The sequence below is a fragment of the Zonotrichia leucophrys genome, chromosome 7 (genome assembly GCF_028769735.1).
Source record: "Zonotrichia leucophrys gambelii isolate GWCS_2022_RI chromosome 7, RI_Zleu_2.0, whole genome shotgun sequence".
In the NCBI taxonomy this organism is placed as follows: Eukaryota; Metazoa; Chordata; class Aves; order Passeriformes; family Passerellidae; genus Zonotrichia; species Zonotrichia leucophrys.
In genome coordinates this window covers 12,587,147-12,612,767 of record NC_088177.1, presented here as the reverse complement: position 1 = coordinate 12,612,767, position 25,621 = coordinate 12,587,147, and the positions used below count along the sequence as shown (strand labels likewise).

At 42.1% G+C, this 25,621-nt stretch overlaps 1 protein-coding gene across 35 annotated transcripts in view; it reads left to right on the top strand.

Moving 5' to 3' along the window:
* Positions 1-25,621, top strand: part of MAP2 (microtubule associated protein 2) — a 223,801-nt gene that overhangs the window by 38,260 nt on the left and 159,920 nt on the right. For all 35 annotated transcript variants that reach the window (XM_064717816.1, XM_064717825.1, XM_064717834.1 and 32 more), the window contains exon 2: positions 8,941-8,999. The gene's annotated coding sequence lies outside the window, so the exon portion shown is untranslated. The remainder of the gene's footprint in view (positions 1-8,940; positions 9,000-25,621) is intronic.

The following is a 25,621-nucleotide window of genomic DNA, read 5'->3' as shown; positions in this document are numbered from 1 at the left end:
GCAGCTGGAGACAGCCTGAGCAGCAGAGCTGTGCCCTTGGTGCAAGTGTCCAGATAACCAGCAGGAGTTTCCAGCCCTTGCAGTGTGAGGTGTGTGTACCTAACTTTAGGGGCTGGTGCAGCACCTAGGATGTGATTGATGCTTGTGCTGTGCTCTTAGAGCTTGCTGGCTTACCACACTCTGTGAAGCACCTGCAGGTAGTCCTGCCTGTGGTTTGACGTTGATGCTTCTGAGGAAACTGCAGACACTAGGCTTTGCAGAGAAAGGATTTGGCATCTGAAGGCCTTTTCTTGTTGTGCTGTCCTCTGCATTGCTCTGTTAATGATCTTGCTGGTGCTTTTTGAAACCTGTAATTAGAGTGGGCTTTTTGATTGATGGGAACCAGCATTAAAGGATTAATAGAGTAGAACTGAATATTTTGTGATCCTTGAAGTGTCAACATCAGCATGCATCGGCACACTGCTGATTAGCCTGATTTAGTCGTTGGCAGCCAGCACAAGGCTTTTTCCTGAGATAGGGTGCACTTCAGCCACTGCAGAGGGACCTGGTGTCAGAGTTACTATGCTACAGGATTAAAAAAAAAGAGAAATCTGTGGCTGCATGCCTTTCCTGTATCAATTGACTCAGCAGAAGGCTCAAATCAGTGATGCTCTTGGTTTCATCTCAGAGTGGAAGGGCTAATTCTCATGCAGTGGCAGTCTTGTGCTTGTAGAAACCAGTGTTCAGAAAATAATTTTAAAACCTACTATAATTGAATAGGATGTTTAATTTTTAATATGTTTGCTCTTTAGATGATTGTGTCCTGGTTAACTTTCATTTTCCACCCGCTTTCCATTCTTATCTTCTTAAAAAAAATAGTTTACACATTTACTCAGTGTATGTGTGCATATATATAAAAATAAATGCAAGCACATCTATCGACGCACACCCAAATACTGAGAACCTGAATTTGTGCAGCTTATAACCAGTCTGCTCTCCTTTATGTGGATCCTGAATATAATGACTTCAAAGGGTCTCTCTGCCTGTGTGGTTAGGTTAACATTGCACCTTCCCCATCTTAAACCAATGTGTTGTCTAGAATTTTGACAAGTGTATTCTAATTTATTTAATGCTGCAGCTGTACTTGCCTGCTCACAAGTGCTTTCCTTGTATCTTTTGGGGGAAAAAAAAAAAGGCTGTCAAAGAGATTATTCCAGAACCAAAAAGTGTTGGTGGAAATGCTGCATGGGGTCCCTTCAGCCCTGTGCTTGGTATGTCTTAATTTTACGTGTGGTTATGTGATAAGAGCCACAGAGGTCAGCAGGGCTGTTTAAGTGGTGGAGGGACTATTTTCATGATTCACAGCTTGCTGTGCCAGAGCTCAGTTTCCTTTTTTGCTCATAGAATAGTTGCAGTTTTCTGAGTATCTGCTTTGAGTGATCAATCCCTATGAAATCAAACACCGCATTTTGAAAGCTCCTTAAATGCTTGAAAATCTCAGTTTTGAAAAAAAAGTTTAATATGAATTGTATATGTAGCATTTTGAAATGTACCTAGACAAGCTCTTTGTTCAGCACCTATAATTACAGTGTTCCAATCTTGAATAGAGGGTTTCAAAAGAAGATAGCATTCAAAACTACTCATTAATTGTGTTACTGAGTGTCAGCCCTTTTAATAAAAGAAAAAGTGCATTCTTCCTTCACTGTATTACAAATACAATACAGATAATGTCACTTCTGAAGGAAGGATGATTTAGAACTAGTGATGCTTCTGCCTACTAATTAAAAGCTAATAAATCTGTAAAAAATGGGGTTTGTAACCAGATTTGAATGAGTTTGAAGTTGTTACTTGTAATGCAGGCCTCTCTGGTAAGGCACACAGAAAGCCCTACTGTGTGTCCTTGCCTTCCCTTATTAACCTTTTGAGTGGGTAGTGTCAATAATGTGCTGTTTTTGTGATGCCATTCTCATATATGGTCTAGGAGGCCACCAAGGACTTTGTATTTATGTATTTTATTCAGAATTTAAACACCCCCTTTACTTAAAAAGTTTTAAAATGAATTCTAAGTTCTGTACACTTCCACATGTGTTTACAGTGTGGCTGCAGAAATGGATTGAGTGCTGGTCAGCCCCTGCAGCTCAGACAGTGCCTCTTTTGTCACGCTGCAGCACAAAATGTTACACAGATTCTTAATGCACTCGACCTCAGTCACATCAGATGATGTATCACAGACCAAAAAAGGCTGTTCAAGGAACCTTTTCACATTGCTGAGTCAAATGGCTCATTTCAGGAAACACAGGAAAAAGGGGTGTTTGTGCAGCCTTTGTGGCAGCCTTCTGCATACGTATTACAAAGCAGTCTTTAATTATGGGATCACATTATTACTTGTTTCTGCAGCACTCCTGCCTCATTAAGCTCATGTTCCTCCATTTGGGAACAGCCACTCACTGCTTCTGCCTTTCTCCTGGATTTTCAGAACACATCTTAAATCTTTGTTTTCTGCAAACTTTGTGAGACTGCTCTTCTGTATCAGTCATTCTTATATTATCTTGTGTAGGAATTCATATTTCCAAGCCCTGCAGTGAATGGGTGGGCACTTCCACTGTAGAGGTGGAAAAAGTCCTTTGAAGTCTGAGTAACTTTACATGTAGGTAACCAGTGGAAGCTGCTTGGGGTCACTGTGGAGTCGTCAGCACTGTGCTCTGGCCCTGTGTGAGTAATTTGGGCATGGAGAAGGGGATTGGTTACCAGAACCTGGCTAGAGGCTTGGAATGAAACATTTGTCTAAATTGTGCATCAGGAAATTGGAGTTTAAACTGCTCAGAAAAGTGAATTCTTTAACTTTTTCTTTTCTGGTGTGGCAGAATCTTTTTACTTTATTTGAGATTCATATATCACCCTATTTGAGTGTTAAAACCCTAGATTCCCACAAATTGAATTGATTCATTATCTAATTAAAATAAGTTTCCCCAAAGTAATCCTTCATGTGATTGCATATGACATGTAGAAACTCCAGAACTCTCATTGATTTCTGATATGAATGCCTTAAATTGAACTTGATTTTTAGAAGTGTCACTCTTCTCTGTATTATTGAAGCTTTGCATTTTAGTCTTTGATTTGCTGTTTGTTGAAAGGAAGCTGCCTATGATGGTATTGAAAGAGGGGTTTTTAAACTATTAAACCTTAATAGTGCTGCTCCTAGACTTTTCAAAGTTGATTAATGAGAGCTCATAGCATCAGCTGAGACTGTGATGGATGTCATCTGACTTGAGATCTGTACATGCTCCCAAAGATTTTATAGGGAACTTGAAATAAATAACTTGATTTCTCTGTGCCTCAGTGACCCTTCTGTACTGGGATAATGAAAACTTTGCTGTAAAGTGCTGGAATTGGGAAGGTGAAGATTATAGGCTAGGAGGTGTTTGGACATGAAAATAGTAGAGCCTGTGAAGGAGAAGGGAGACTGTTCATTTAGTACTTCTCTTGAAAAGCTGTGATGGGCAGGGCTGAGTGTGGTGCTGTGGTTGGAAGTGGTGGTCAGTGGTGAGGCTCCAGTTGACTTTGTGGGCTCAGGACCACGTGTGACAGTAACAGAAGAAATGCTTGAGGATTTTTTTAGGAACATGTAGATTCTCAGCAAAAGAAAGCAAAGATACTTCTCAAGCATATTTTCATCACTATGGAGAAAATAGTAACTCATTTGTGTTTTCCTGATACAAGTGTCCAGGATGGATCTTTAATTCCTGTGAACTGGTGGCATTTCCTGAAATTTTGATAGAGCTGTGCTGACTGCTGACCTGTCCTAGCTGGGAGTCAGGCCTTTGAGTATGAAACCTGATGGAAGAAAACAGTTTCAGGCAATTCTTTTCCTCACAGAAAACTTCTGACCTTGTTAACTCTTACAGTGTTGATGCCAATAAATCAAAAAATTAAGAGCAGATAATAAAATATGGTTTAATGATACTTGCAACTGGATAAACTGAATAAACTCTGGAAATCAGAACTGTTATGAGGAAGGCATTGCCTATGAATGAGAATGGGGAGCAATTAAAAATCTGCAGGCTCTTTCTAACAGAAGTGCCTTGTAGGGAGGATAAAGGAATTGCTTGAATAGAAGGAACGGTAACAACACTGATCTCTCTTCAAAGTGAGGGTTTTTTGGTTGTTATATGTTGTCTTGCACTGTTGGTACCTTGCAGTGTTTTGAGTTGCACCCTTGGAAATGTGTTCAAACATGAAAAGAATGGATAACAGGATCATCTAGAAAACCAAACAGAAGCTCTGAAGCTCTTTCACTGCAGAAAGACCGACAGTGCTCGGTGTACTTTTTGTGTGAATTCCTGTCCCTGAAACTGGCAGATGAAAGTTGAAAAGGGTATGTGCTCCTGGAAAACCAGGCCCTTGGCTTCCATTAAAAGTGTTCAATGTGTGTCTACTCCCTTTTTGCACAGCAGGGGAGGTGCCCTGCAGATCTGTTCTATTACTGCTGCTTCATTTCTGGGCCACAGATCGTTTCTTGTGTGTAAACAATCTCATATATTCTGGGGGTTTTAGAACTCATTAAACTTTCCATTTCACTAGAAGAGATAAGAGAGGCTATCAAAAAGTACCACAGCAGATGAAGCATGGTCTTAGGTCAGTTTGAGATAAAGTGAGCATTGAAATTTGTCTTTTTCAGGAAATGGGACATTATTCTGTTCTTTCTTCACAGAGAGCAGACTGCTGAACCAGTAGGCTTCAAATGTGAACCCCAGTCCAAAATGTCATTTAGCTGAGTGTACCTTGAGGGCCAGGGCCTTCAGAGTGCAGCCACAGACAGCTCCTGCAGCTCAGCTTCATTTCCTGCAGGCAGTGAACAGCCAGAGTCCTGGGCTGCCCGTTGTCCTCAGTGAGCAGATCAAAGAACGCCAAATGCACAAGGCTGGAAGGAATTGTAAGAGATGTAATGCAGCTCTTGGTGGTGGCAGCAGGTTCCATCACAGCATATCTCCATCCTGTTTACCTGGTTCTTTTTGACTGTCCAGTGAAGGCAGCTGACAGCTTCAGAGGGTTCCTAATTTAGTTGGATTAGCCTAAATCGCCTTTGCAAGTCTTTCAGACATGTTGAACAACTGCTAGCTTTTTACTTTGTAGGATTATCTCCTGGGCTAAGGCATGTCTGTGTGTCAGACAACACTTAACAGTATGAGGTTGATGGCTCTGACAGAAGAGCTCTGGAGAGCCTGTTAGGAGCCACCTCCTCAGTGGAGGCTGAATATTCAATTGTTCACCTTGCTATTACTGTGGGGTGTGACTATCTCCACCTAAGAGCCAGCACAGCAGAGAGGAATGTGGGCTTGCACTGGCTGAGCAGTGCTGTGCACCTGGGATCAGCCTGCTGGGTCTCAAATAAGATGGTGGGTGAAGCTGCATGTGGAAACATTTCCTTTTTGCTGCCTCTGCAGCAGCACTTTGGATCAGTGAGCTCATGGCATTGATTTTGGATGATTTTGCATGTGATGAAATACTCCTAAACTCTCTCAGCTCAGTGTTTTTTTCTGCTCACACAAAGCATTGCAAGGAGGTGAGCCTCAGGCTCACTAGCAGGCTCACTAGCCCTACACCCCTGAGCACACATTCAAGCACCTTCCCTCCCAAAGAATACAGGATATATGTGCTGCCCTTTTCCAGTAAATGTGCTATATTGTGGCAGAAAGCTAGGTCAGACTGGTTTGTTTTGGTTGGTTCTTTACAAAAGTAGATTTGCTGATGTGGGCCATCTGTCTCAGATATTTATAACTAATTCACAGTTTGTTTTGGGGCTCTGAGTTAGGCTGACAGGTCTCCAATTCCCTGTGTGGTTATCATCCTCTTCCCTTTTTATGGTTCTGTGCTTGCTTTTAGGCAGTGCTTTAGGTCTTCCCTCTTTTCCTGTGAGTTCATGGTGGTTTCACCTATTAGTGTGTGGTTGCTTTCAGTCTGTTGGTTGGGGTTTTTTAATGATAAAGAATTTTTAGTAAGATTTCATCTGCTTCAGTTGACTTTGCTGCATGAATCCCTTCTTTAAACATATCTGTGGTCAGCACTCTAGTCAGTTGATGTCCCACCTTTGTTTTATCATAAAATAAGTTTTCTCTGCATTTTTATTCCACCTCTAGCACTTTTCTGCACTTTTTTGGCCTCCTATGAAGCATTACTGACCTGTGTGGAGTTGCTTAAAATCTGGCTTTTTTTCTTTGAGATTCTCTGCCCTTAATCTGCTCTACTCATTCCTTCCTTATATTTGATTAGTTGATGTTATAATTTCGTCATCACCATTACCCAATCCATCTTCCACGTTCAGGTTTCCAAACTTACCAGTTTCTCCCTTTTAGCCAAACCAGCTCCGTCATCTGAAGTGAGCTGTCCCCAGGGTGTTGGGAGACGTTTCCAGTTATGTCAATTAATTTTTTGGATAAGCTCAGCTGTCATTATAGTATGTGCCCATCTCTTGGGGCAGGTGTATACTGAAAGGTGGAAAACACGGGACAACTTCAATTTCCTGTGGGATCTTAATGGAAAGGAGTTAGTGAAAGACTTTGGTAACCAGAGCTGTCAGTGTGACACCTTGCAGGAGCACCAACTTCACATAAAAGCTGACAGAATTAGCAAATGCCGCTGTAGTTACAGGAAAGGGGCAGATAGTTTTGTTCACTGTAGACTTTAAAGACAGCTCCTGATTTTATCATCCAGCAAGTGTTCAGAAGTCAAAATGCCAACATGTCGCAGTGCTAATCTTGTTTTCTCTGAGTCAAGCAGTTGGCATGGTATTTTATTCGTAGTTTTTTCCAGAATATGTCCCCTGTTCACCACAGGCTGCATGAGTCAGGGCTGTAATTTGGAAAATCTTGATGTTTCTAAAGTGGAGTTAACTGAGTGTAACTGTAGCAGGAGTGTCTGATTGGTGTTTTATGGCCGTTTCAACAACAAGTCTGTTTCCCTTTTATTGTGACCACAGATAGTAGGATGAGTCTGGAGTCTCTAAGGAGTAAATAATTGTGGACCAAGCTGTAAAAATACCAGAAATTCTGCTTGCTGGAGGTGCCAGAGTTGTGTGTTTGTCCATCATTTTCTCATCAGAAGCTTGAGAAAAGGGATCCTGCTGGTACCATTCCTCCTTGTCTGTTGGTTTGGATGTGAAATGGGCAGCTCCTCAGAGACTGGAGGGTTTTGCTCAAGAGGGGAATATTATGTACCAGTTGTTACGTGGTTGTGTTTTGCTGACCATTACCATCAGTGCCTGGATGTCTAGCCTTTTCCTAAAGAATGCTCAGTCTTTGGTGCATGGCTCTGCACCTGGGGGTGGCACCTTAGACAAATGTCATTTAGTGAGTCTAACCAGCTTACAGCTGATTTTCTTCTCAGACATGTGGAATTAACCAAAGACAATAAGATCCATGCCTGGCCAGTATGTTGTAAGAACTGACTTTTCATTTGCTGGTCTTGAGAGGAAAGAAGAAATAGTTGAGCTTGACTTCCCTTCTTCTCTTCTCCTGGTTACACCTCCATCTTCACCCTCAGTTATGACAGCAGTGTCCTGTAGAGACTTAAGTCTTTTTGTGCTTTTGGCAGGTTCCCTCATGCTTAAAAGAAGGAGGGAGGGATGGGGTCCTTACTTTCTGCTCATGATTCAGCTGTTGCTTCCTGTTAACTTTGGCAAGACATTGAATCTTCCCTACCTTTCAGTGAAAGTAAATATTTTTCTTCTCTAGTTTTGGTAAAGTCAGAGATGAGACTCCCACTGCTTTGAGTGACACCCTCTATGCTTGTGGGTACAGGGGGACATAGCAAAGTTTGCTAAAAGAAGGTGCTTTTATTCCTGCTGACACTTATCTTCTCCCCATGTTCCCCTGTGAAGCAATGAGTATCTTAAATAGCTTTGTCCAGCTGTGAGTTTTGTTACCCACGTGTTGGCAGAAGTTAGTTCTGCAGGTAGATTTCATGCTGATGGAAGATGATAACCTGGAAAATGATCCATTTGTTGGCTGTTGACATGAAGCTGGGTAGGGAAATCTGTGCTTCCTTCTTAGGCAATGCAATTTGTAAATGCCAGCAGGTTTGCAGTTTATAGGTGCCTCTCCCTTGCCTAGCCATTCCCAGCCCAGGATTTACAAAGCGGCAATTAGTCCTTGTTTATGCCATTGTGATGGTATTATATCCATTGTTAGATGTTGAGCAAGGCAAGCGCAAGGCAGTTAAGGAGATGCCCAGGCTCCTGCAGTAAAGCAGCTGTAGCACCAGAGAATTCTCTGTGACTGCTCAGCAGCACTTCCCTGCTGCAGCTTTTCTGTGGTACATGATACCATGTCACCTGATACTGAATTAATAGCTCCCACGAGTCTGGTCTGCACCTTGTAAGCCCATCATTCATTACTGTGCAGTGTAACTGTGGGATTCCTGTCAGCAAGGAAGCTTTTGGTAAATTAGGTTATATTATGTGCAATGTTTGCTTGCTGACTCCTTGTACTTTGGGCTGTTGCTGTTAGCATCTTTTCAAATTTTTGGTAAATCATCCCCAGTGAATCTAGATACATGAAAGGTGTTCTGCCTTCAGAGCATCTTCCTTCTGTAAAGAAGGAAGGGATTTAATTGTTTCTGTGAAACTCTGATCCTAACAGCCACCATAGTGTAGCCTGTGCTTCAGAGGAATCAGCTTTTCCATGGCTTTATGCACTTTATACAAAAACAGGCATTCTGGAAGCCTGGGCTCTTTGGTAAGACATGGTCTGATGCAAATCCAGGGATGTAAGCTATGATGGCAAGAGAGGTTCTAGCCATTCAAAAGAAGCATTTGGTGTAACTTCGTGCATGTTACTAAAAGCAGAGAAGGCAGGCGTTTTCTTATTAACATGTTCCAATTAATGAGTCTTTAATTCATATAATAAAAATAAAGCTTTTCCCTTTAACAGCTACCACTAACTGAGAGCTTTTGTTTTGTTTCAGATTGTGGAAACCTGAAATAAAATATCCTGTGATTGACAAGGTGACAACAACACTGCAAGGTGGGTTTTCTGTTTTTGTTGGTCTCATATCAGTCATTCCAGGGCTCTGGAAATGCTGCATCTTGATTTTACTGGGATGGATTACCTAATGAATCTCTGGGGCTTGTTCAAACAAACCCAAATAGTTTGACAGGACTCCTCCTATGCCTGCATGTACATGAGTTATGTATTGTTATGGTGTTTTAAACAAAGAAAATTTTACATTTTCTGTGCTGCACGGTGAAGGTGTTTATGGCACAGAGGTGGAAACAAGTGAAAATAAAAACATTGAGGTTTTTGCCAATTTTTTTAATGTAGACATCTTTTCTGTAGGAAATGTCCTCTTGTCATTGTGAGTTGAGCTGCTGCTGCTCAGCACAAGCACTGGAAGTTGAATCTGTGACGTGGCATTTTTTTCTTTTCGCACTTTAAATTTAGAGTTCACACTTAGCAAAAAAAGTTCCCTACAACATGTGCTGATCACTTGTGTGTTAGTCACCACATGCTCACCTTGTCTGAGGATTCATTGCTCTGTTTTGTTGAAATGTTTTATTGAGGTTGTTTATAGGATATGCACATTTGCAACACAGCCCAGATGCAGAGAGATGCTGATCCCAGGATTTCTCACTTGCACCCCTGGTATTATCTGCTCAGAGGGGAGTTTGTGTAATGGGTGCAGACAGCTTTTAGTTATTTGAATGACTCAACTGAAAAACAGCTCAGAGAGAGCTGGGAAATACCATTTTCACTTTATCCATTGGTTATTGGAAGAAGAATTACTTGGTCATTCTTCTTTCAAGAGAAGTTAAGTTTTCAAGCACCAGGTTTATTGAGTGACACTGCACAGTCATAATGAAGTTGGATTTTGCTCTTGGGTTTGGTTTTTACCTTTTCTGTAGTTGGTTCTTTTCTGTCTTCTTTATAGGGTGGAGAAAGGAGTGACAAGTGGGACATTTGTTGCCTGTATCTGTGTGCTGGGCGTGGTTTCTGGTGATCATATTGCTGCTCTTACTGCAGCCTCACATTTCTCTTTTGGAGGTCATAGATTCACGCCTTCACACAAAGGAAAAAACTTTCTGGAGGATGTGTCCACAGCCAGAGAGTGAGCAGCAGTATTTCAGGGCAGAGCAGCAGTGTTTCTCTGCTGGGTGTTTCAGAGTGTGTTTCTTGTCACCAGCTCTGAAATGCTGCATTATAGCTGTGACGGGCTGCAGTGCAGATGTACCACTTGTATTTCTCAAGATGTTTTAAAAAATTGTCGCAGTCATGTAAGTTCCTCTCTGGCAGTGGGAGAATCAGGGGAGATATGAAGATTTATCAGCAAGGCTCCTGTTGTCACTGTTCTTGAGTAGAAACTGCCAGGGTATTAATCCTTATTGGTATCCTTATCCAGTGAAAAGTGGTCTTGGCTTTTGTTTCAGTGAGCACATGAGGTTTCTTTTATCTGCTCCTTGTCAGCCTCTGCATGTCATTGAACTTGAATCATTGGGCAAGAAGTTAAATGGTCAGGAAGAGATAGGTCTTTCAAAGCTGTAATAAGCTCAAATCCAAAAACTTAAATAGGAAGGAGTGATTGAGGATCTGAGCTGAACGTGTAAGACAAAGCTGTTTGGTGGGTGCTTTTTGCAAAGAGCAGAAGGGAAGCTGAGGAGAATTCATTCTGCATTTCATTGTGCTGGTTTGTGCTTCAGTAGTCTTTGTAGCAGGGTTTGAATGTGCTGTCTGTTCTTACCAAAGATTTATCACAGCTGATGTGTGTAACCAGGAAAGTCAGAGCAGGCTGGTGAACTTCAGCTGAAAGGAGTAGGCAAACTCCTGCCTGCTCACAGAATTGAGCAGTAACCCACTTCTCCCAGTGCCTAGATATTGGTACTTTCAGCTGCGTTTGAGCTGCTCACAGTTTATCAATAGAAGCTGTGTTCTCTCATAAATGGAGAGCAAAGACCCTCTTGTAATTAAATAATCAGGTGTCTAAATCCCATTTTATTAAGCTGAACACACAGTACAGACTAGAGGAGTTGTCGTGCACCAAGGCTGTTTAAACACATCAAACTTTTTCAGTTTTATTAGGTTTTGTTCTTCTCTTTCTATCTACTCCATGTGAATCTAGGGCACAGGCAGATCATGCTCAGTTCTCTTTTTCTGTCTTGCTAGTCTTCCTTATAACCTTCTCTTAGGTGTGTACACAACCCACATAATGGCACAGAGAAGCTCTTCACCTGTTTATTGGTTTCAGCCTGTTGCATCACTTTCTGAACTGCCCCAAAGGTCCTTCTTTGCTCATCAGACAGCAGTGTATCTTGCACAAAGGAATGAAAACAAGACTGTTTGTCTCAGGCTTGTCTCTGCAAACTCAGGCATGTGTTGAACATAAATATTACCTAATTTTTCACACTTGAAGGGCAATAAAAACCCAATCCTCAAAAGAAAATATTAAATGTAAGCAGAACTGTTGTGTTTTACTGAGAACCTGGGGAAAACAAAGCAACAAAAAGATGGCTTTATTTCTTATCAGAATATTTCACAGGAAGAACCTAAGTGTACATAATGGTACCAAAGCCTCTCTTTATTAATGGTGAATTTCTCTGTGGTATGAACAAAAAACAGAAGAGAATTTTATCAGAAGCCTGAAGACCTGCATTGCCTAGCCTAACATTAGGCCCTTGTAAGCCATTACTGCTTGCAAGCAGCATGCTTACCCTGATCTCCTCCTGCTGTAGATGAGCATCTCAGGAAGCTGGGAAGGCAATGTGGGATTGAGCCATTTTCTGAAGAACCACTCTCTTTCCATTAACTCTAGAAGAAACATAGAGAATATGTAGAATGAAGGAAATGAGTGAACTGTGTTCTCAGAAGCCCTATAAACAGACAGAGCTAGCTGAACATTTCCCTTTGTGTTGTTTTTAAAATATACAAGAAATGTCATCACCACTTACACTGTGGTGTCTTTAATACTTCTTTCTTTAAATTGCTGCTGTTCTGGGCTGTTTCTCTTGTACAAGTGATCTGCTGTAGCCCAGCAAATAAAAAATTGTAATAAGGCACCTGATCTCTTGGAGAAACCTAAGTTTCATCCTGCCAGGGTATACTGGTTCTCTAGTTCCCAGTGTAAGATTATGCACCTCAAGTTGTTTTGCAGAGCTGCTCATCTGTACACACCATTACCGTTCTCTCCTGCTAGGAACAGAAAGTGTAAAGGGATTCAGCATTCAAATTGCTCCCACAGCAGCTCTCAGGAACTCAGAAGTTTGTGGGGAAAGCAATGTCATACGTGGCACAGAGGAGTGAGAACAGTCCACATGGTCAAACAGCAGGGTGTTATCCTTGGGCCCTACTTCTTTCTCTGTGACAGGTTTTCTGTATGATATTCTCCTTGTGCTAAAATTAAAAAAAATAAATAAAAAGAGAAAGTCAGACCTACGTGTTGAAACCATTGATATTACATCCAACATCCTTTGGAGAGAATCTCTTTGGGAGAGAATCATGTGAGTCAGAAGATATTTAGACTAAGCCTTCACTATTTACATTGGAGTTGTAAGCAACTTGATCTTGCCCCAAAAATACCTGCCAGTGTTCCAGTTGATTGGAAGTGCTCCTTGTCTTGTTCCAAGTTCTGTTCTTGTAAGAAGGAGCCCTGCAGTGGGGTGTGGGGCAGAGGGAGAGAGTTTGTCCATGTAGAGTTTTCCTGTGGTGTTTGCCCCCAGCAGCCCTTGGCTGGGATGTGCAGCACGCTGTCTTGCTGTCTTGCACTCTCAGGGGGCAATCCTGCTAGCCCTGGGCAGAGGGAGGGCTGTGGCCCAGCCACTGGGCTGCTGAGTTAGAAAAGCACATGGCCTGGGCTGCATCCAGCAGTTCAGGATGGAGGCATCAGACTGTGACATCAGCCAGCCCCAGCTCGTGGCCTTGCAGAGCTGTGTGATGCTCCCTGTGTTGGTAGCTGGAAAAGCAGGAAAGATGTTGGTGTGGTGTCTTCTTCCCCAGAAGCTTGTGGTAGGATGAGGACCAGGGGAGGAAACAAGTGGGAGGTGCTGGATGAAGGTGGTGGCTGTAGAATTTCTGCAGACAAACCAGCTGGCGCCCACATGACTCTGAAGCAGGTGTGCTTGTGGTATGAAGTCTGACAGACCAGATTTCTCATTGCATGCCTCTACTGGAGTCATCACAATATGTTGTTACTGCACAGCAGCAGAACTGGGTTCCTATAGTTCTCTTTCAGGTGCATTTGGGTTCCATGTCCAAACTCCACTTGCTGAAATAATCCAAAACCTGAGATTAGAAATGTACAGAAATAGGTGTTCTTTTAAGGACCACTTTACTTTTCATCTTGTCTGATTACATGTGACATATAAAGATGCAGTTTTCTGAGTAATACCAAATGCTTGGGTTACCATTCTACCAAACACCAGATGTGAAACCCAAAGGCTAGCAGGCTGTTTATTGAAGGAGTATCTGAGCAAGCTGTTCTTATTGATGCCAGCAGCTCCTGAGTGCTAGTTAGTTAACCAAGTAAATGTTTGTGGGTTGTTTTTGATGGGCAATTCCATTGCCAGCAGTGTCTTCAGGAAAAAAAAAAAAAAGAAAAATGGAAGGAACAGGTGGTGCACAACTTCTCTTTTAAAAGGAAAAAGGGAAACAACATATTGTAGAATTGCAAGCATCTGCTTCTACTTAATGCTTAGTCTTCAGTCACTCTGAGATGCCATTCATTTGTGTGGAATACATTTGTGTAGTAGGCCCTTACAATATTTTGTAACCTTATTTTATTCAGTGGGGCAAAACCACATTCCTTATTACCTCCTGCATGTCATACCAGGAGGCTGGAAGGCAATAGGATAAACAGTTTTGATTAGATCCTTCTACAGAGCAGAAAGTAGGAATTTTACTTTTGACTTCAATGGGAGTAGGAGCCAGATCTTTTTTGTGATGTGCAGCAATGATGTCTTCTGAGACAGTCTTGAAGAAATGTTATGCCCTTTAGTTCTAACTGTAAAGGTTTAAATTAAGCAAGATAAGTCTCTTTGGAGATAGAAAATATCTTCGATGAGATTATTTGATACAGCAGGAAAAATAGGTAGGTTTGCAGGTGAATGGTGAAGACCTGGATAAAAGTTTCTACTCCTGAAAGACTTTTTGGTATGTGTTTTTTCTCCCTGCTCCCCAGGTGTAGGAGATAGTATCTTTATCTACAAGATTTACTTCACTTAGAACCTTTGAAAAGAATGGCTGTAATGCCTTTACATCCTCAGTGTCTTTTATTATTGGTGGGGAGAGAGCATTTCAGTGTGTGTAGCACTCAGAGGCAGAAGCTCTTATGCTGCTTAGAGCCCCAGCTCCTGTTGGTAGATTTTTATCTCAATTTCTTATGTTTTCACAGGTTTCTGAACACATTACCCCTCAACAATTGACATGTCAAAAGTCTTTCTTCTAAAAAAGTCACTCATAGTTGTTTGTTTCTGTTTCGCTACTGGTACCAGTAATAATAGAACCAGGGTTAAAGCTGTTCAGTCTGATAGGGCTGTATGAAATGTCTCACTGGAGCTCTGCCTAAAGGCAATGTCAGATTTTCTGGTGTGGCCAGGTCTGCAAGATAAAAGGGTTGACATCCTGAGGAAAAAGAGATTACAGTCATAGGAAGAATCAGTTATTTTTCTTCCAGTTCTTAAATGCTGCAGGCATAAACATGCCTCATCATCTAAAGGTAATAGAGTTTTTCCTTTTGTGTTGCTTCTCACCTTGGAAGCCTGGGGTATTAATGGGAAGCCATTCACCAAATCCTTGATTTTCAGGCTTTGAAAGGTGGGCTGTAGAATTCACTTCATTTGTCTGAGCAATGTATCAATACAGGAGTTACTGACTTTAAAACTTTCTTGTGAAACCCAACTGGTTTTGCTTGGAACTGATTTTCCTTATTACTAGTATAATATAGTGTGTGTATATATATGTAAAAAATATACAAATACATAATATAAAATATATTATTTGGTTGTTTTGTTCTGTGAATGAAACATGTAACACTTTTAAAAATATACAAATTACACATCCTTTATTACATCTCTGGATATTTTTGTGTAGCTAAAATAACTTTGTCAAGTTTATAATTCTTAGGCTGTTAAGACTAGTCTCAATTGGTGATAAAATCAAGTAAACTCTACACTTCTAGGGGATGGGATAATGTTTTGATTCTCATTAAGAAAGAGAAAAATACTTCTTTAGAATAGTCCATGTCTCTGTTGTCCATATTTACTCTCTGCTAGCACACAGGGCTGCTTCTGCTTTGCTGTGTTTCTTCATCACCTAGGTTTGTAATCCAAATACTGTGGTGCTTTCCATTGCCAGGCATTGATATAAATGCACTTTTCTCACACTTTATTGTTGTGGTTGCTTTGAGCTGAGCTTCCTAAGACTCATCATCTGAATAATAGTCATTGGGAATGGTGTGGCTGAAAACATGAAAACCTCAATCCTTAGGTTTTAAGTGCATTCTTAGGGGAGATTTAGTTGAGATATGGAACTGTAGGCAAGAATTCAACTGATTCATGTGCTTTTGACAGAGCTGTCTCACTCAGACTGGTCTTTCTAAATATTTCAGTAAGAATCTCAGAGATAAGGGAAAATCAGTGTTTCACAATGGTGCTGCATTTGAAATCCAGAGCTTTATAAGCTTCTGGTAATTATTTTTTCCTTGAGGTACCTGCTGAACTACATAATAATCCTTCTATAGAAAAGATGATGGAAATATGTGTGATGGGGTTAGGAGCTGGGTGGGTGGTGAGGCTCTGTGGGGTTGAATGTTTACATCTGAGAAAGGCTTTTGGACCTGGTTTGGAAAAACACCCCTCAGGAAATAGTGCCTGCACAAAAATTCTTGCTGTGGAGGTGCGGTGGGAGGTAAAGGTGCAGGAGTCACAAATGAGTTTGAACTCATGCAAGACTGTGGGTAGAGGGAAGCCCCTGTTCTCCAGCAGTGTGCAGTGTGCAGCTCTGTGTCTTTGCTCACCTTGTGATGAGGGGGCCAGGTTTAGAAGCCAGAAAATCCCATGTTACTCCTTTGTGCGGGTTTTTTTTTTTTCCATAGTTGGGGCAGTGAGGAAAGAGCATGTTTGGAGATCCAGTCCTGAAGTACAGAGTGTCTCCATTAGCAGACTCCGTTAGTTTTTCCAGTTTGCATCTGAGGAAATGAGGAACATTAGGATATTAATGTTATTAATTAATGCTGGCAATAAGTAGGCAAGTCTGTGACCCAGCTGAGATCAGATTCCAAGCTCCTGAGCCTCATGCAGTGCTTTTTTGTTTCTTCCACCAAAGTGGCTTTTTCTTTGTACATCTTAATTAGCAGCTTAGCCTGATCTAACAACTGAGAAATAGCTTCATAGTGCAAACAATAACAGTATGAGCAGATATGTGTATAAAATTGTATTTTGTTTCTAATTAGAGCAGGGGTGCGTGCCTCTGGAGCACTTTGCAATGTGTTCAGAAGGAGAACGTGTGGACTCCAGCCCATCAAGTAGGGAACTACTGCTTTGGATGAAAAGCTGATGTTTTTTTCAGGCAAATTCAAGGGCAAGTTTTGTATGTGGGCCATGGAAGCTGAGCTAGAAAGCTTGAACTTCTAAATACAATTCTGACTGAATCTGCCATTGTTATGTATTGACAATTATGCATTCTCATATTAAGCAGGAGGATTATTATGAAGCTGAAGCTCAGGATTGCTGTACTCAAACTCTTCATGTGAGAATGCAATTGTGCATATTGTGTTTGTGCTAGAAGCCTTGAAGCAACAGGGCCAGATGCTTTTTTATCTCTGAAATTGCTTATGTCCCTTGATTTCAATAGACTTGCACCCCCATGCAGTTACAGCCAGCAAAACCAGCTCCTGAGTCTCAGAAATAAAGCATGAAAATGCTGAACAACATCTGTAGCATAGCAACAGGAAAGCCTTTGTGCCTTCCTCATTTACAGCAGCTCTTGGACCCTGGCAGTAATAGTGAGCATATAGGGGAGGGTTTGCTTTTTTTCTGCTCAGACTGGTCAAATTTTTTGGGAGTGCATTGCTAAGTTTAAACAGCCAGATAAGGTGCAAGGGCTCAGCTTTGAGGAACCTCATCTTTGGTTCAGTGCTAAGGTTTGGGAAGGCATCACAGCATAACTCCATGATATCTGCTTGCTCTCCATGGCATTGACCCATCCCCTGTGTCAAGTTTGGCCTTCATGATTCCATTGGAATCTATGCCAGCAGGGTTTGGCATTTCCCAGTTTCCTCCTGGGCAGTACTGTTGCATGCTGTATGGGCAGCAGAAGGCCCAGGCTGCCCATCCCATGGCAGGCCCTTTCTGGGAATGGAAAAAAAAAAAGTTCCTTTTGTGCACTGCAGTGAAGGAGGTGCTGGAACTGGGAGAATGGTTGGGGGCTGTGAGCAGGCAATTAAGTGTTCCTTGGTATCAGCATCTCTGCTGCTGATAATCAGCATTGAGACCTGAGAGCAGTGTGGCACCTGCTGATGCAGCTGCTTTTTGCCTGCTGTCAGGTGTCTCAGAGTCTTATGCAAATAAACCATTTAAGAAAATGGATTACTTAAGTCATTCTGTAAAGAATGTCACCAGATTCTGTACCAGCCAGCCAGACACCTGAAAGATGTCCTATATTTACACAAACGTAGCATGTTTTCCCCAGTATATTTTGTGTTTTTTATGTTGTTTGCCTTTATGTTCTTCAAGTAGCATGAGTGTCATAATTATGTCCTGTAGTTATACAACGAAAAGAAGTAGAAAAAAGCCTTCTGTGTGTCTTCTGCATCTTGGGATTTATTTGGTGTCCATGTACTGACAAAACAAGATGGGAAATTGCTTTCAGTGTTCATCTGTTACCATGTGGGTACTGTAGTGCAAGAACTTGGCTTTTTTGTTTCTGCTCATCATGGGCAATTCCCACCCTTTATTTAAAATGGTTTTCTGGTGTCTCAGTGAATGACAAAAGTGATTCTGTTTTCCTAAGTGCAGTACCAGGGAGAGCACCTTACATGTAAAGGGTTTTTCAGAACAAAATCTAGAGCTGAGTTTGAAGTGTTTGATTTGTTCCTGCAGCAGTGCTAATCATTAACCAGTAATAGAATAATTTGCAGTTCAGAGAAATGCTGTAATCTATTCATGCCTGTGGGAAAATATTGCTTTCACTGTGTTCTTTGGGGGAACTGCAGTCATTTGAAGGAAAAGAGGTTAGGAAAGTGTGCTGTGCTGCATGTCAGCTAAAGCAGCTCTTTGTTTTCTTGGCTCCTTCACTGATGCCCATGACAAACCCCTCCATTCAGGAAGATGATAAAACCAAGTGTGCAAACAGAAGCAGCTTGCTGGTCATCCTGCCCAGTTCTGTGCTAGGAGCTGATGGATGAACTCAAACTGCCCAAGTGCAGAAGGGCCCAAGAGCAGTCAGAAGAGAAACAGGAGCTGCCCAGACCCAGCTCCCTGCTGCTGGGAGGACACACTCCAGGAGCCCCAGAGTTAAACTGTTCTGTGCAGGTGTAAAGATGGGTGGGCCTTGCAGCCTGTTTGCTCAGGCAAGAAGGTTCCTTTTCTGCTGAGATGGATGCTCTCCATGCATGGAGAGCCTTCTGAGCTGGAGGAGACCTGTGGGTTTCATGGACAATGTGCCATTTTAGACCCTGCAGGCTACCTGGACATGCAGTGTGGTTGGTAATTTCTTTTGAACTAGTGCCAAAGTCTGATATTTTTTAGCTGCAAGTCAGGAGCAGCATGTAAGTTTGCTTTATGCTGACTTCACCCACCCTTCCTCTGTGAGTCCTCATGGCTGAGGAAGGTCTGACTGGCACAAGGGGGCTGCTCTTGTGTATGGAGCCATTTCCTCTATTTCTCATTGAGAAGATAAGTTTTGAAAATGCAAGCTCTCCTCTTAGGGAGCAGTATTCATAGGATGGGTCATGGATACTGGCCACTGATGCAGTTGATGCAGTCTTTTTGAAATTGCAATCTCTTTAGGTAGCTAAGGAATGAAGCTGAGGCTGAAGGTTACCCAGGTCTCCTCAAGGTTACAGAGCATATTTGCAGGAGAAGCAATCTGCACCTCATCTTTAGAATTAGTGTCAATGCAGAAGAGTGTAGGCAAGCCTCAAACAAGTTTATTGTGGTTATGAATCATGTGTCTGGGTACAGAAACTGTGATTTGTGGTTTCAGGGCATTTTTAAAGTGCATGACTCTGTGGATAAAACTTGCTCTTGCAAGGGGAGGAAAAAAACCCAGAAGGACATTTAGATTAAGTGGAATGACTGAGACTTGGACCAGAAGTTTTATAAAAAGCAGTAGGGTACTCTTCTATATTAAACATCAGTTTAGAGTCTTTGAGCAGGAAAGCCCAAGATGAACTTTACAAATATTGCTGGCCTGCCCCAAATCTTGTCGTTTCCCTCTTGCACAGAGCCCTTTGCAGCCATAGCAGAGGATGGCATTTTGCAGACCCTTCTGTCAGTGGGCAGCATGACCCAGCCCTGCAGCCAGGTCAGTGCAGGCTGAAGCTTCGCTGTGAGGGTAGGAGGTGGTCAGGACAGACACTGGCCTCCTCTTCTAGGCTGTGTCTGCCTTCATCAGGAAGCAGTAATTGCTCCCTAATTAGCTGTATACAGCAGTTGCAAGTTGGCATTTATGTATGAGTTCAGTCATGGCATGTGTGGAATTAGGAAGACATAGAGAAATGGAGTGAAAGTCTGAGTTGTGCTTTTGCAGGTGCAGACATAATGAAAGTGGATGTAAGCCCACAGAGGGTTTTTCATACCAACTTTCACAAGGGCAGCACATCTCAGAAGGCTGTTATCTACCCTATGAGTCTGAAATTAGACTCTTTGGAGCAGGGGATAAGCAAAAATGATGCTGTGTTAATGAAAGAGTTTGCGACCTAGTCTGGTCACATTGCTCTATTTTCCAGGGAGATTGAAGAAAATATTTTAGCTGTGAAATCCCAAGAAACAGCCTGTAAAGTGTCAGTGCTTGCATTTCTAGAAAGGCTATTTTTTTGAGCTCTGGCTGAGTTCCTCTGCAAGAATGCTAAGTTTGAAGGTTTATGTGAACTTGGTGTGTCTCAGTAAAGATAGAGTAGGCTCTTTGCATGGGAGCTGTCACATTCATCACTTTGACTTAAAGGTTCTTTAATTCTCCTGTTCAAATCTTGCCCTCCTCTGGAGATGTTTTCTGATTTCCCCTTGATGAACAAGTGTTGCTGCAGACCCTGTTCTCCACCAGTGAGGAGTGGACCAGGGTTATTGGTGAGTTGTTGGGAAATGAGCGCTGCTCTTGCCCCCATGCACATCTTGTGTTTCAGAGACACACAGCCTGTGTATTTATTGTGTTTCTCCACAGAGTCCCTCTGGTTGTGTGTCTCCTCTTGGTCTTTTGTAATGTGGTTGTGCTAGGCCATGCTTTTAAACCACAGAATTTCTGAGTGCTGATTGCAAATTGCAAAGGAAAGATTGCTTGGATTATCAGCAGGAAAACAGTGGAAGACATGACCTTTCTTCTGCTCCTCAGGGTAAAGCAGAGATCCTTGTGATGTTCTGCTTTGAGACAAATTGGTAAATAGCAGGGATGTTTTGATCTGTTACAGGTTGGCTGCTGAGGTTTTTGTATGCTTCCTAGGTGCTGAAGGAGATGGAGTGGAAAAGACATTTCATAGGTATTAGAACTTGGAAAGAAAAGTCATGTAGAGATGTAGAAATAGCTTATTCAGGCAGGAGTAACAAAATCTAGGAAAGTTAGGCCAAATGAAGCGGTGCAGATGAAAATGTTGCCTGAGCTCAGAGAACAGGCTGTGACTATTTGCCATGATGAGGTTAGATGGGGATGGTGTGAGCTGCAGGGAGTGCAGCAGCTGGGAAATAAAAAGGGCCAAAAGGTCAGTGCTCAGAGCCAGGTAAATGAGCCATGCCATAGGACAGGGCAGTGCCAGAGCTGCCTGGAGATGTGATTCCAGAGGTGATGTGCTCTGGTGGTGTCCTTGGCAAGGACAGCAGGGCTGACAGTGACTGGCTGCACCTTGTGTGCTGGTTTGAATTCAGAGGAATTGGGTGTGATGGAGTTAGCACACTGTGCTCTGCACAGAAATGGTGCCTTGAGAGACTGCCTAGAACAGGGGCTAGGCAGTGTTAAAGGAATAAAGCAGGGATTTATTAAAAGGCCTTTAGAGGGTACGCCTTGGGCTGTACAAGAGCCTGGCCAAGGCTACAGCCAGTAAGGGTGATAGGTGAGATGTTTTCACACTTTGATAAGTTTTGGTCCATTTACATATTGGGGTTAACTGTCCAATTGCAGCTTCAGGTTATGCAGTCCCATCCTCCCAGACTGCTCTCCTCAATTTGCTGTTATTTATACGTTTTGGGCCTGAAGCTGCAATGATGTCCTTGGTTCTTGGGCTGCAAAAGGAATGTTTTGTCTGACTAAACTGTGAGGAGAGCTTGCTAACACGTCTTATGAAGTTCAGAGTTATACATTAATGCAGTACAGGAATCTGGAAAATATGAAAGCTAAAACTTAAGGCATCATAAGGAGTTGGTGAAAATCTTCAAGGTTCTTCCATGACCATCTCTTTTTACAGTTTTCATACTTTGCAGTACTCTGTAGCTGTGTATGATACAGGAGACAACTTTTCTCCCCAGATGAGGGGGAGTCTAGCAGACATGAGCCTTGTGGGGGTCTGGAGGAGCCCCTCACCTGCCTCTTGAAAAGCGGGGTGTGAAATTGTTTTAAGCCTCTTCAGTGGAGAGAGACACTTTGTTCAGCCTCACATTGTCTAAGAATGTGTCTTCATGTAGTGTGAACAGCTTTGGATTCAGGTATTAAATGCTACAGGTGAATAAAGGGAGAGACAGTGTCTTAAGCATCCTGAGAACTTCCAGATCTCCTTTTCTATTTGCTGGCTGTTGGAAGATGGAGTTCTGTTATTAAACATGAGTTTGACCTGAGTATTTTTCCTGAATTTTCAATATTGATTTCATGGCAAGTACTTGGGAAATACACAGTTCTACATGTTAAGGGATACTTCTTTGGGATGTTTTTATTTTAAAATAGCAAGTGGAACAAGATACTTGTTAGAGTGCTATAGGAGCAGCTGTTGCATGATTGTATTATGAAGGGTCTAAACTAGGCATAAGGATTACTTTAAAGCCTAACTTCTGAATTAGTGTAATTTTTGACTATTAGATAATTCTGAGAGTGAGCACCAGGAGGTGACAACACCTCCACATTCAGGTGGGGAGTTCTACCAACTCACCTACACTTCCTAGACCGGGTGTTTTATGTGTTACATGTTTAAATCTGCCATTTCATGTAACTTCTTCCCCAGACCAGTCCTTGCTTATGATCTAAATTTTGGCTTTCACACCCATGTCTGCAGCCCAGCAAACTTCTGTAATTTAGCACTGCTGCAGGTCCCTCACTGTTGTGCTGGCTGCAGGAGAGCCAAGCTCTGCTGCAGCATGGGATTTGCAGGACAGCAGTGGGAGTGCTGGGAAGAAGGTGCTAGTTAGTGTGTGTGTGTATGTGTGTGTGTGGGGAGCAGAATATGGTCCTTAACAAGTACAGAAAAAAGGTGCTGGGGATGGGGGAGTTACTGAGTTCCTAGAAAAGCTGGTGAATGGCTTTTCTAGGAATGATAGTTTAGAGCCACATAATGGAAATGGTAGAACCAGCCTGAAAAATCGGCTCAGTGAGGTCAGGGAAGCTCAGCTAGTGAAAATAAAAAAGTCCTAGGCTTTCCTGTTCTTTGTTAGTATGGTGTCAGGATTGATTCTAAGTTTGCTGTGTGTGTGTATCTGTGACCATGGCTGGCTTTGAACACTGTGATGCAGAGCACAGTGTGATATCTCTGGATCTTGGTCCCCTGGCCAGCAGAAAGGATGAGTGGGTTTCAGGCAAGCTGTGCTCCAAGCCCAGCTCTGCTGCTGATTTCTTGGGTGACCTCAAGCAGTGTAACAATGCATTTAGCATGCTGCAGAGCCATGCAGCAAGTCTGCTGTCCTTAGATGTGCATTAGCAGTGTTGCTGTTGGGAGAACTGGTTTCATAAAATAAAGCTTCCAGAGAACAGTTGGCATGATTTGAGAGAAGCCTACAGTTTAGTGCCTGCAGAACACTGAGGAGTAAGTAGTAAAAGCTGCTTGAAGTTCTAGCCAGATGATACAGCCAAATTGTCATTATCATTGCACATCACAAAAGCTGTTTGGGAGGAGATTTAGCTGTTTTCGTTCATGGCTTAGACCAACAACAACACACTGCAATAGCAGCCACATTTGTGCAAACATTTCCTCATTGTGAGACGAAAGCACTCATTGGCAAGTGAGGAAATTTTTGTATTAAAAGGCTTTGCCTGTAGCTGTGGACCTGGTTAAGTAATGCTATTAAGCTCAATTAGAGTGGTACAATGAAAATAGATGCAATATTTCTGCAAGGAAAGAGCATGTAAAGACCTGAGTGAATGAGGTGCTGTGAATAATGCCCTCTTATATGAGTAGAGCCATTGAAATCAGGGGCTCTGCACCTCTGTTTCATGTTTCTGTTACTGTTTTGTTGACTGAAATGTTTTAATGTTTTTATTTTAAAACTCAGTAACTGAAACTTGCTAATGCAAATAAACAAAATGGACAAAGCATCTTCTGGAATCCTTCATGCTTTGCTGGTATGAACTGGAAATAGCCTCTCTGTTCCCTTTCTTCCCAACCATATAAGATTGCAAGTTAGCTCATCCTGTGATAATGTGCCTTTTGGAGTGAGTCTAAAACCATCCTGTCCCTGCCTGATGCATGTAATACGTGGGAAAAAAATTTCTATCTAGTAACTGAAGAGGACAATTTCCTGTGAGCCAGTTCTTGTGGTCTCTGGTCTCCAGCCAGATCTATTTTTACTGCCTTTTTATTTATTTTTCCCCTCCCCCCTAATTTATTTTTTCTTAAGAAGAAAAAAAGTGTTACTATCACGATTCTTTCATGCAGGCAGGCTGCAGTTCCAAAAGGCACCAACAAAGGCCTGAAGGTAACATGTCTCTTGATCACCTTGAATTAAAGCTTTTGAGCCATGAGAGCATAAGAGAGAGAGAGCGAGCCTGTGCTGGTTATCATTGTTGAGCTAAAGCCAGGTTCAAGTAATTTGGTATTACTGCAGCCAGAAGTGTTGTGTTCCTGACCCTGCTAACACTTAGGCTGATGTCACATAAGGAACTCAGAAGTAGTTGCTCGATCATTCACCTGACTAGTAAATAAAACTGAGGAGACTGAGAGTGCAAGAGTCCAGCACTGTCCAGCCTGGTGTTAGTGGTGGTCTGAATGTATGGAGAGAGGAAGAAAATTAAATGGCATCCAAGGAAAAGTTTGGAGGGTAGAGATGTGAGAGAGGAGTTATTTAGAACAGTAATTTTCCACTAATGTGACTGGAAATCCTGGCTGCAGCAATAGAAATGTTGTGCTGCAAGTCATGTGTGTGTTTAAAACCAATCTCAGTCTGTTTGAACTTTTTTCCCAAGTCTTAGAAATCTGTGAATCTTTTAAAAGGCAGTTAACATAAAGCAGGAGAGATATGAGTCTGTGATGATGGAAATTGGGCTTGAAAGGCATTCTGAGATCCAGGTTCTTAGGAGTGCCAAAGGAGAAAGGCAGGGCCATGCTGTGGCAGTTAGAGTTTCACAGGTGATAGTGTCAGCTTTGGAGTGCTTTTTCCCTCCTCAGCTTTGTAAATCTCATTTCTGGACTGGATCAAGAAAGCTGCAGCAAGCAAAAAGGCAGAAAAATGCAATGTACGCACAGGACAAAGGGTGGGTTTCCTAATAAAGAACTGAGAATGTGTCAGTTGGTGCTTGCAAACAGGTGCCCTGCTTAGTACCCACAGTGAGGTGATTAGATATTTAATTAGGAAGATGAGTACACCTACCTTCCCATAGGTAGTAACAGTTGACAAAAGACATGGAGAACTAAGCCTCATTTGGAGTCATTTGGAATCTGAAACACAGCTTGTACAAGTCAGATCTAGAAATAGTTGGGTTTTCCTCCCATTACATTTGTGTGTTGAATGGTTTTGGTTATGTTTTAAATGTTAACCTGGTTACTCTAGGATGAGCACATCTGATTCTCTAGTCTTGGAAACGGGAAGTATTTGAAAAATTGCCTTTAGGTTTTTTCCTGTGGTTTCTGGGTACTGATCCTCAGAGCCACTGTGGCACTTGTTAGTTTTCAGTGGACAAAGGGTTTCATGTATTTTTAAGAAATGGATTATATTTAGAAAAGCATGAGTTCAAATGATAAAATTTTTGTAAAATAAGATGTTGGCAAATTTGTTGTGCTCCAATGACAACAAATCTTCATTGGCAGATTCAAGAGGAGGTGTGACTTCTGCCCTCTTGACAAGGTGCCACTATTGCTTTGAAACATTGCTGGGGGGTGGGAAGAATGTTTCTGGTCTTCATTGGACGCAGCTTCAACCTTCACAGCTATAGCTTTCGCTGACATTTTGTTACAGGAAATCATCTGGTTATTACATGTTATTCCTGACTTCACTAAATATTGTTGGGCAAACTGGCAGTGATGTTTGCTGTGATTCATCCTCACTAATGAACCTATTTGATAGACAAACAATAGTTATTAGCAAGGTGACATTTCTCTT